The sequence below is a fragment of the Giraffa tippelskirchi genome, chromosome 10 (genome assembly GCF_054371585.1).
Source record: "Giraffa tippelskirchi isolate mGirTip1 chromosome 10, T2T-mGirTip1v1.2.pri, whole genome shotgun sequence".
Lineage (NCBI taxonomy): Eukaryota > Metazoa > Chordata > Mammalia > Artiodactyla > Giraffidae > Giraffa > Giraffa tippelskirchi.
Window position 1 is genome coordinate 98,150,327 of NC_137284.1, and position 12,709 is coordinate 98,163,035.

At 36.6% G+C, this 12,709-nt stretch overlaps 2 protein-coding genes across 10 annotated transcripts in view; one reads left to right on the forward strand and one right to left on the reverse strand.

Moving 5' to 3' along the window:
• Window positions 1-12,709, forward strand: part of TFEC (transcription factor EC) — a 751,469-nt gene that overhangs the window by 453,898 nt on the left and 284,862 nt on the right. The window lies entirely within an intron of this gene.
• The window catches only part of TES (testin LIM domain protein), a 59,979-nt gene that overhangs the window by 45,968 nt on the left and 1,302 nt on the right, over window positions 1-12,709 (reverse strand). The gene's annotated exons all lie outside the window — the stretch shown is intronic.

Consider the following 12,709-nt stretch of genomic DNA (forward strand, 5'->3'; position numbering starts at 1 on the left):
TGTTACTTTGAGAAAGACAATGCAGGCTATAAAAGTGTCACAGGCTACAGCTGCTGATGAAATGATTTCTTAATTAGGATTGGCTGAGCTATGGCTCAGTGGAAAGACTTTGTAATGCATGTGCTTTTATACACAGGCCTCAGAGACTCCCAATTATCAGCTATAAAAGGGATCTTAAAAATGTGATTCCAAAAGGCATCTGTGGGAGTCACCTAAAAGAATTTAGATCATGACAAACAATTCTAATTTGGTCTTATGTCACTAACTCCACAGCTGGCTCTAAAGAGTGGATTCCACAGACATTGCTGTGTATTGAGAAGCCTTTTTTAAGACTACATACCAAAACTTGAACATTGCCATAATTTTTTACCAGGCTTAAGGGCTACAGTATTTCTTTAGGAGTATAATTGAGGAGTAAGGATGACTATACAATTAAGTGATTTATTGCCATTGACTGTCTACCTAATCAGAGCACATGCAGAAAAAAGAACAGTACAGGCATGTTTTTCAGAGACAGAATGAAGGGAAAGGCCTGTGGCACTGGCTTGAAAGAGCTGTTAGAGCAGGCTGCCCAGGCAAGCACAAGCATCCAAGGGAATCTGGAGAGGAAAAGCCCAGTGAGGAGAAGGCACAGAAAATTGGGGGTAAAAGGTGTCAAAAGACAATCTTCTTACTTTCCACTTTAGCCCAGGATTGGCATTCAGGTGTATTTAGAGCAAAAGCAAAGTTTTAAAGCACCAGTAGAGGTGTTAGAAACTTTGAAAGGAAGGGAGAGATGCAGGAGCCCTACTGCCAGATGCGTTATGCTTATGTACTTATTGTCTAAACTTTTCACACCATCCATTGCTCCGGAAAAAAAGAATTATGTTTATATGATGTGCTATGTAAATGTAAGAGCTTTAATTAATTTTTGACCCATCGCTTGATTTTTGATTTATTAGGGAAGTGGTGTGGATTCACATGCTTTTTGTTCTATATTTAAACTATAGCCCAAGGACTTTCTCACTACAAAAGGTACTGGGGTTCAGGGGAAGTAGACAACTTTCAAAACATACATACACCACCTTTTTACAACTAGAATCAAATTTCAGTTGCAGAGCAATTTAATTTTCCTTTATCTTGATGAAACAATAAGCAAATAAATCAAAATTAGATTTGACTAGGTTAGAAAGGGGGCTGTTCTCAAGTGATCAATGATGTCAGGGAAGCTACAGTGTCCAGATTCTTTCTTATGTACAGAAGGCTAGGAGGGTAATTCAGAATGAGAAAAGTCTTCTCTAAGACCTTTTCCATAGCTTTCACTGTGGGAGGCCAAGAAGACTTACATCCCAGCAATAGAGGGAGCATAAGTTATGATCTGTTGCCTAACAAACCACCCTTAAATAGAGTGGCTTAAAATAGCAACCATTTAGTTTGCAGTTTCTGGTCATGATATTCTGCTCATGCTTCTGCAGTTTAGCACCTTGGGCTGGGTTAGGCTGATGATTCTTCTGGTCCGAGCTGGGCTCACTGCATTGGTAGTCACCTTTCAGGTAAGCTAGGTACAACTAGTTCAGGGGAGCCTCATCTGAGATGGTTCATCTTTTCTATGTAGTCTCTCATTTTCCAGAGCGTTGAGCTAGGCTAGTTTACATGGTAGTAACAGGGTTCCAAAGAAGAGATGCAAACAAGCCCTGTGAAGTCCTAGGTTACAGCACATATAACATTACTTCTACCACTGTCTACCAGCAGCCTAGATTCAAAGGGTAGGAAAATAGACTCCATTTCTTAATGGGAGGTGCTAAAAAGAACTGTATCCATTTTTGCAATTTACCACAAAAACTCTAAGGAAGATTACATTCAGGAAAACTGTTTCCTATACTGGACCAGAGTACCTGGCAATGTTACATCAAGTGCCCCCACTAGAGACCCAATAATATAGCTCTGAAATCTTTCCCACAGTGACTAGCATACAGCATGTACTCAACCAACTGCTAGCAACAGTTACTTATAAATTTTTATTTTTATCATAAAAATAAAAATAATTTGCAAATTTTAAAAAAGGAAAAAATGAAATTCAATAATTTAATACATTCCATTTATTGAATTTTAAATATTTGTGTCCAACAAAGCATTAAGTATAAATAATTTTTCTGAAAGTGTTAAGTCATAAAATCCTTGATGATATATTCGGGTACCTACCTGTTAAATGGTTTAAAAATCTATGCAGGATTTTCTTCTGTCTACATTGGATTTCTTTATAATAATTATGATACACATATTTTTCGTATGTGCAGGTACCATACTTTGTGCTTTAAAATGATCATGTTAATTATTCTTTATACCCCTGTGAGATAGATGGTTGTAATGCATTTTCAGATAAAGATCCTGAGGGTTAAAGGCTTAAGTAATTCTGCCAAATTCACATAGCCAGTAAGCGTCAGGGGTAAGAATTCAACTCAGAATTCTAAAGCTGATGAACTTTCTGCAATTCTGGATCTCCAAACATTTACTTATTGATACTAAGGTCTAGATAACTAAATAAAACTCATCAGAGGACATGAATAATAACACTGATCAAGTACTTGCTACATGTCAGGCACTGTTCTAAGTGTTTACATGTATCTTTTTATGTAGTCTCACAATAACCCAATAAGGAGGTATTATCCATGTTTTACAGATAAGTTTCCTAAAGCGAAGGAGGCTAAGAAACTTGTCTAAATTTCTAGGGGAGTGTCAAACCAGGATTCAAACCTATGTAAGTTCTGTTCTGCACCCTCTAAACTCCCTGTGTTCCAGAGAAGTGGGCATCAGTGGTCCACTGGATGATTTCCATCCCCCAACTTGCTTTCATTTGATCATGAGAAAAGTGCCAACAAATAGCATCTAAATTATTTTTACCTGTGACATCATAAAAGAAATGTGGATATTGAGCCACTCATCTGTCTTGCCTCTCTCTGCCACTAATCTGCCTATTTCTCTTGGGAAAATTTTCTGTTTTGCTACCAATGGCAGAGTATAACACACAACATCATTTGAATATTTGTATAATCTACTTTCAATTTATTTCTGTATTTAAAAGGTTAGATTTTGTAATTCCTCTTAAAAACCTTTGGCAATTTGATCTTTTCCATAGAAATGAGTTCTACATTTCTTCACATGGAGATCATATGACCTAGCTGGGATGAATCTAGAGAGGTCTGTTAGTCTCAAAACTAACAAAAAAGGGACTAGATCACTCTAAAAAGAGAGAAGAAAATGGCAACCCACTCCAGTATTCTTGCCTGAAGAATCCCATGGACAGGGGAACCTGGTGGGCTGCTGTCCATGGGGTCGAACAGAGTCGGACACGACTTGGTGAGAATGCCAAGGGTTTACTGACGTTTTGCAGCCATGTTTCTTTGGTTCAGATTATCTATTCTTCCTGGAAATCCTTTTTTGCCTACTTATCCTATAGGAGTTAGTTTGAATGATGTTTCCTCCATAATGTTGTTCTCAATCCACCCAATTATATTGCTGCTGCTGCTGAAACTTCATAATACAGTAGTTGCCCCTTATCCACACTTATGCTTTCTGCAGTTTCAGTCACTTATGGTTAACTATGATCCAAAAATATTAAATGGAAAATTTCAGAAGTAAACAATTCCTCAATTTTAACTGCATTCTGAGTAGTGTGATGAAATCTGGAGTCTTTGCTCTGTCCTGCCTTTAGTTACAAATCATCCAAATGATCCTTTGTCCAGTTTATCCAGCTAGTTAGTCACTTAGTAGCCAATTTCATTACCAGACTGATTGTTACAGTATCATTGCAGTGCTTGTGTTCCAAGTAACCCTTATTTTTACTTAATAATGGCTCCAAACTGCAGAAATAATGATGCTGGCAATTCAGATATGCCAAAGAGAAAACTTAAAGTGATTCCTTTAAGTGAAAGATGAAAGTTCTCCACTTAACAACAAAAAAATTATATGCTGGTGCTACTGAGATCTATGGTAGGAAGAAATCGTCTATCCATGAAATTGTGAAGAAAGAAAAACAAATTCATGTTAGTGTTGCTGTTGCACCTCAAACTGAAGAAATTATAGCCACACAGTGCATGCTACTTGCCTGGTTAAGATGGAAAAGGCATTAAACTCGTGGGTGGGAGACATAAGCAGAAACATATTCTAGTTGGTAGTAACATGTGACACCAGAAAACATGAAGACTTCAGCAAGGGATCCTCTAAAACGACTTATACCATTTAGTGCTTCCCAGGTGGTGCTACTGGTAAAGAACCTGCATGCCACTGCAGGAGACAAAATAGACACGGGAAGATCCCCTGAAGAAGGACATGGCAACTCACTCCAGTATTCTTGCCTGGAGAATCCCTATGGACAGAGGAGCCTGGCAGCCTACAGTCCATAGGGTTGCAAAGAATCAGTCGGATACGACTGAAGCAACTTAGCAAGTATGCGTGCAAGGGATGGTTACAAATATTCTAGAATAGGTTTGGACAGAAAAATATAAAAATTACTGCAGAGACTGCGTCTGCCATTGAATAAGCCACTGCTGCATTTTTGGCAGAAATGAAGTTAATTAAGGAAAGAAACCACATCCACAAAACTTTTACTATAGTATATAGTTATGATTTTTCTATTTTTAGTTCTTGTTGTTAATCTCTTTCTGTGCCTAATTTATAAATTAAATTTCATCATAGGCAGGTGTATATAGGAAAAAACAGTATATATAGGGTTTGGTACTATCTGGGGTTTCAGGCATCCACTGGGGGTCTTGGAACATATTCCCCACTAATAAGGGTAGAGGGTGGTAGTCCTAGTTGTCTGTATTCCTATTATTGCAGTGCTACAAAGTGTGCAGTCTGCAAACTTTTGGTTACCAGTTTGTGATGGAACATACAAATAAACTGAAAGAACTTAGGAATTGTTAAGCACGTTGACAGTATGTCTGGTATATTTCTTAAATTGGCCTCATATTTGTCTTTTTTTTCTTTTAGTAATTCATTCTTATTGTGTTTTAAAAAGTATTGGCCTGGGACAGATTTAGAGTTTTGAAAAAATGGTTCCTCAACATAGATATTTTGAGCAACATTGTATTACAGCACTTATGTCATTCTATCCAGCACTGTAGTTAATTCACATCTTGCCCACTAGCTAGCCTGCCTACCTTTCTTCTTTGATCCACCAGAGATGACATCATGGAATTTGGGGGGATACAAGTTCAACAGGTGATACTGACAGAAAAGGAATTGAGATTCTGTAGTTTTACATTTAAATTGAAATTTTAATATCCTCTATGAAAAACAAGTGGTGACTTTGTTTTGTTTAACCCTCAATTATTTTTATTGTAAGCCAATATCCCATAATGGAAATATATTCTTTACCTTTACTTTGTGACCCATTCTGTCAAGACTTCCATGATATTACACTCATAAAAAGAAAAATACACCTAATATTCGCATGGTTATTTTGCAATGAAACATGATATCACTTTATCTTTAAACAAAACAGGGGTAATAAGTTCATGGTGGCAACAGACATTAACGGACTCAGCACAAAGGCATCTGTGCTAGGCTTTCAGCCTCTTTTTTTGCTAGGCTCACTGTTCAGATAAGAAGCTATGTAACCAACAGATGCCCTGAAACCCCTTTTTAAAATTTGTATGGTGGTCAGAATGTCACTGTCATAAAGACAGACTGAAGCATAGGTGACTTGAGGATGATCCGGCCTCATCTAGAGATTAATTATATTTACATAGTGGTAGCCTAGCTGTTGCTTGGCAGATGCCCTCTTAGCAGTCCTCAAACTGCCTGGCTTCTCCTACAGTCCCTCCCTAAAGTCAAACTCAAACCCAAGCAGTCCTGCATTCTCGACTAGCCAAGGATAAGAGAAACTGGCAATCATAAACTATGCTTTTCTCCTTTGTTGAATATGACCAAAATAAAAGCAGTGATACCTACAATCAAACAATTTTCATAGCTAAATACTACAGAAACATGAAATACTTCCATAGCAGTCCCCAGATTATACCTAGTGAGTTTCTTTAGGTTCTTTCTTCTATCACCTTCTGTTCTTTCTTATAGTTTTTGTCACTGGCAATGAACAGTGATTATAATGGTTGAGAAGAAAAAAGAAAGAAAAATAGTTAAAAAGTCATTTCAGAATCACAGCTTGAACTTGCACTAGAAAATTAGTCATGCATATTAATTCTTCTAATTTCCTATCATTTAAGTAGGGAGTTAGGTAGATCAGGTACTTGGAAAAAAAATAAGTGAAACTACTTTAAATATGACTGGAGCTTTTTTATGGGTGAATCAAAGACTGGAGCTGGATAGCTGAAAAGCATAATCTCTAAGTTTAATCCTCTAATAACAGTGCTTAAGGCACATTTTAATCCATGGATTTTACTCAAAGATCAAATATAAATTTACCAATTATCAAATTAGTTTTTCCTTAAAATCTTGAAAATTTGAGGTTCTAAAACCCATTTTCAATTTGGTTAGTCTTTTCTCTATTTTCTTATCATTGAAAAAGTTATTTCATAATTCATAATTTATATAATAATCCCTGAACATCACTACTTTGTAAAAAGCAAAATAATTTCCTGTATGTATTATATATCAATGATCTAATAAATAGATTTTTACAAGTCATTCTTTCAGGTACCATGACAGTAGTTACCAAACAAAAATTAGTAATGACTGTAAACAGGAAATGCAATACAGGAATGACCCTCGTAGTGCATTTGTAATCAGGAAAAAGACAGTTTGTGTATCTATAGGTGCAACACTGTAAATATTTTAGCTTTATCTGATTATGAGCTTCTTCACATTCTAATACATATAAGCTGCTTTCTCATTTCTTTTTCATTTGCCATTACTTAAGACAAATAATCACTCCTAATTACAAAGCTTGCAAAGCCAGGAACAAATGCCAAGAATCACCACTAAAATAGGATATTCTGTGTTACAAATCTAGTGTATTCTTGACCTGTAAAGAGTTCACTAAGGGATATAATCCCATTTGTACTTACTTTCTATCATTTATTTTGTCATTTATTATTATTATTTTTTTTTTTGCTCTATCATTTCTCTCAATAGTGTAAGTTCTGTAATACAAGGTATCTTGTCTTTTTGCTCACCCTATACCCCCAGGGTTTAGAAAAATGTTTTGCACATAAACTACTCACATAGTTTTTAAATGAATCATCTTATTTTGGGAGAGATAACTTTTACAGACAATAAAAGCTCCATTGTTTTTCATTTTCCTGTAATTAAGTACCATAGAGAGTGATATACATCATGACTAGGCTTATTTGCCTCATGCTAATATAGCAATTTATATGCCTTTGAAGCTGTAAACTAAAGAGTTAAATGAATTAAACTTAATGTTTTCAAATATGCCACAAATATTTAAAAGGCAAATGAATTAAGTAAAAACAAGTTGAAAAAGCAGCTAAGATCTATGAAAAAAAATTTCTTTTTCTCATGGACTTCATAGGAATATATAACAATTATATACAGGCCATTTCATTGAAAATCATATATATTTATATATTCTTGGCTTGTATGATTTTTAAGCACTGTGGAACATTATTATATTTGGTAAATTATTGATAATATTTTCCAAAGGCAAAAAGAGTAACTGGGTTTGAAGAAATCTTAGAAATCACTTGGCTCCCCTATTGATTTTTATAGATATGAAAATTGAGATCCAGAGTGGCCAAGAACACAAAGACTACAGTGGACCTAGATCTGCTAATTCTCAGCCCAGAGTGAATTTAAAACATCATACTGATAAACAGACGTGAGAAAGCTAATATACCACAGAAGATCTTTCTGTATACTACCACGTTTTACCTATACTGGGCACTGACTGACCTTTTCTAATTTCTGAACACACTGAAGTGATTTGGTGTGTAAAAAACATATTCAAATTAGCATGGGGCAAACTATATCCCTACTTCTGGCTTTCAGAAAAAGAACATAGGAAGTAGTACTCTTACCAATTTATCATTCTCTTTCTACTAAATAGGCCCCTCAGACTAACTCTATGGTCCATGATGTTAATTCCAGGCTCACAAGGCTGGTACCCTCCTGGAGTTCAGTGAGTGCTTCATTAAATAGTTCATTTTGGTGTTTCCTACTGCTTCTCAATAGATCTTCTGGTATGAACAATTCTCCTAACATTGAACTTTTTGTTCTTAACTGCTCTAATGGCACCCCACTCCAGTACTCTTGCCTGGAAAATCCCATGGACGGAGAAGCCTGGTAGGCTACAGTCCATGGGGTCGCTAAGAGTCGGACACGACTGAGCGACTTCACTTTCACTTTTCCCTTTCATGCGCTGGAGAAGGAAATGGCAACCCACTCCAGTATTCTTGCCTGGAGAATCCCAGGGATGGCGGAGCCTGGTGGGCTGCCGTCTATGGGGTCACACAGAGTTGGACACGACTGAAGCGACTTAGCAGCAGCAGCAGCAGCTCTATTCTAAGCTGTATGATCTGCCAATCCAGTGGCACTTGGAGCACTTTGTTGCTAGGAGAAAAAGAGGTTTAGCCTACCATGTTATGTGTAAGGCTTACTATCAACTCTGGGGTTCAGCAGGTAGAACAGATTCTTCTACAGGCCAACCATGAGTACCTGTATACAATTCCAGATGTCATTAGTTGAAACCCTGAAGCAAAGAGCCAGAAGCAGGGTCGCTATTGTTCAGAACGATAGTAAGTAGCTAGAAGGCAGCATTATCACTGCTCCCAACAAAACTGGGAAATCCTAGAAGATATGGTCCAGAATATTATTGGAGCTTATGGAATTTCTTTGACTGTGCTACTGCTGCTGCTAAGTCGCTTCAGTCGTGTCCGACTCTGTGCGACCCCATAGACGGCAGCCCACCAGGCTCCCCCGTCCCTGGGATTCTCCAGGCAAGAATACTGGAGTGGGTTGCCATTGCCTTCTTCAGTGCATGAAAGTGAAAAGTGAAAGTGAAGTCGCTCAGTCATGTCCGACTCTTAGTGAAGCCATGGACTGCAGCCTACCAGGCTCCTCTGTCCATGATTTTTCAGGCAAGAGTACTGGAGTGGGTTGCCATTGCCTTCTCTATCTTTGACTGTAACATCTCCCAGAAGTTACTTTTCATGATATTTGTACTTATTTAGACTTTGTTTCCATGCAAAAAATGTCAAAGGCAACTTACACTAAAGGCATACATATGACCATGGGTAAAGTATAAACAAAATAGAGAAAACCAGTAGAGTGGTAATTTTATTGGAATAGAAACCATTTCTCCAATATAATTCCTTTAAACGAATAAAAATGCTGAAATGAATCTTAGGTTATTTCTCTTTTTATATTAGGGTACTTCATTGAACATATATGCAGTGATCAAAGCAAGCGTATCAGAGGACTCAGGCTAGGTGACGTGATGGAAGTCACATGGATTATGAAGACTTCGTGCAAGATCATAGTTACATTCTACCAGTTTCAAATTAACCTATCTAAGCCTTAGTTTCCTTATCCTTAAAATGAAGCTAATCTGCTTAATAAATTGCTTTGAACAGCAAACAAAATAACTATACAAGTATAAATAGGATATGAATTTTGCTCTCAAGAAGCTTGCAATCTAGGTAAGAAAAAGACTATAATCTAGAGGAAGAAAGTAATGAGTTTGCTAAGAGTTATGATAACATGCTTTGGGAATATAGAAGAAAGAGATTTTCATCTAGCTAGTAACAAGAACAATGATTACCCGGAGGGTGATGTGTGTGTTGGGGGGAAAGGAGGGCAGGTAGGGTGAGGAGTGTGTCTTGGATTAGTAATATTTAGTATTACTGAAGGTGAGCTAGCAAAGTCAAGGAGAGAGGTGAAGGTACACAGCTTGAAAGCCAGTAGAGACATAAACCCCTAATTCAACTTCATAGGATAGCATTAAGGAACAAAATCAACAGAAAACCTACTACAGTTCTATTCAAACCAATATTCAAAGCAAGTTAGAAAAAGTGACTTTTCATATCCAATTAATGTAATGACTCACACTATGGGTTAAAAGAGATAAAAGCCCTGCTGAGGAACACTTTATTCTGTACTTGTTCTGAGAGAGTAACTGCCTCTAAGGTAAAGCCCTGGAAGCACCCTGCCCTCCCATTACCCCAAGTCTTGCCAATGATTCTCAGCAAGAATGGCTTCAAGCAGAGAATTCAACTGTAGATTTGAACCTCCAGGTCACCATTTACTTGCCTTTTCCACTTCAGTCAGGGACCACCCTAAGAGAAAAGGTTCATTCTAATTTCTAATGGAAATAATCTTTGTGGTTCTCTTTCCAACTGCAATCACATGGTTTCACTTTGATTTTTCGGCAAATGACAGAAGCTTTCAGAACATGTTTGGATGCTGAGAAACGGGATGTTTTAGTGACTTTGTAATCTTTAAAATCTCATCGTTTTAAAATTAAAGAAACAAAAGGGCCCTACAGAAAAAATACACAAGACATCAGGAAGGATCAAAAGATGGAGGTTAGAAAGGAGGCAAACAATGAATAAGGTGTAAAATTAAAAGCTCTATAGCAATTCCAGGCAGCATAAGGGAAACTACTATAGTTCTCTTTCTCTCTGGTATGTTTTTAAAGGAAAAAAAGTGATTCTCAGGGGAGAGTAACACAGAAAGGAAAGAGGAAAACAGCTGGCTGTGGGCCATGATTTGGCATTCACCACAAAATGAGACTCTGTTTCTGTTTCTCAAAGGTCATTGCTTTTTCCAAGCAGACACAGGCTCGTACATGAAGTCAATTATAATGAAGAGACACAAGACATAAGGAAGAGATCTAGACAAGTAACTCCAAAGAAAGGGCAGAGATGTAAAAGTCAAATTCTACTCTAAAATATTATTAAAACAAAAACTCTGTATAACCAAACTAGCACTCACATCCTAGCAACAGCTCACTTATCTCAAACAAAATACAATATAGTAAAATCTAATTATAAAGTCCTTGCCTTTCTGATGGTGTATTTTAACTGGTAATTAATCCAAATTTATGCCAATGATACAGACACCCAAGTTCTCCTTTTAAAAACAAAGAATCTTATAATAACATCATCCACCTAGGTGGATGTGAAATAAAGATAACCCTCTAATTCTTTTTACATGAAATGTTAATGGGAAAGTAACATTTGTCATCTGCCTGGAGAAAATTTCTTATGAAAACAACAGTAAAAAGGTTTTAAAAGGAAAAAAATGCCATGTATCTTAAAACAGAAGTCAAATTTAGTTTTACTTAAATGGCTGTGTCTTTATTTCAACTTTCAGCTATGATTTTTAAAAGGTATATTCAAACTATCAGTTTTCTTGTATATCCAAGTCAAAAAGAAAGGAGACGTGAAAAGTATCTAGATACCAAAACAGGGTAAGAAGGATCACAAGATCAAAGATGATCTTGTAAATGTTTCCTTCTCATGTGTTAGAAAACAGTTTCTAAGGGGAATGCAAGTTTCTTTTTGAGATTATGAAATGTATTCCTGGGACCTCTAAATTCTTTGTACTGGGAAAAATTCTGTCAAATACATAGAACATTAATCTGTCAAGGATCCTACGTAGACACAGAAAGGGTATGTTGGCAATCAGATTGGACATGTTTGGGATCTTTTACTTTCCAATTTACTAGTTGAGGACTTTGCCCTGAGAATCACCAGTGATGATATGGTAGTGAAACAAGGATTTGTTACTGTCATGGTATTGTCTGTACAAGTTTTAAATTTATGGAATCCTTTTTCTTGGGGGTGGGGGAAGGGGAGGAGGAGGATTAGAGAGAAGGATAAGATTCTCGGTTGAAAAGATAACCTTTTAAAGTAAAGGGAAGATGCAGGAGAAAAATTACACCATATATCAAGACCATTATTTACGATAATCCATATTCTGAAACTAAGGAAACTGTATAAATAATGTCTGGATTTTTCCCTTGCTAGCACATGTAATTCTTAACTCTGGACTTTCTCCCTCAGAATTACTTCTTGTCCCAAATAATTTCAAAATCACTTTTGAATGTTACTGGGTTTTTTTTTTTCCTTTTAAATAGAGGGTGTTTTTTGTTTTTTTTTTTCCAGAGCAGAAGATACAGCATTCCCATATATCTCCCTATCCCCTTTCAGACCACCCCCCCATCATCAATATCCCACATCAAAGTGGTATATTTGCTACAACTGATGAACTTACTGGCAAATCATCATCCCCAAAGTCCATAGTTTATTTTAGGGTCCACTCTTGGTGTTTGTTCTGTGGGTTTTGACAAATATATAATGACATGTATTCACAATTACAGTAGCATACAGAATGGTTTCACTCATTCATCCCTCCCTCCCAAAGGATCTGGGCATTTAAAAAGTCTTTTGTGAAGCACTATGTTTAAGAATAGACAAGACCCCCCCCCCAAAAAAAAAAATTTTAGGCAAGTACTAAATTACCCACTGTTTCTCAGATGAAAAACAAAATAAGCAGTGTTCATCAATAGAAGGCTAATTAAGGGGCAAACAAAATGCTTTCCTAGTAGCAAGCAAGATTAACAAAAAATGTTAGTGTTATCTAAAAGCAAAGAGAATAAGAAACCAAACTAGAAGACAATAGAATTCAATCACTGTACTCTCAGAATTTACCTCTTCCTGTTCTTGAATTCCTTTTTGGATGCTGAGTCTAGTCATAAGGGGCAAATATGTTTTTTTCCCCACTGCAGGCTTTTTATTTTTCAACA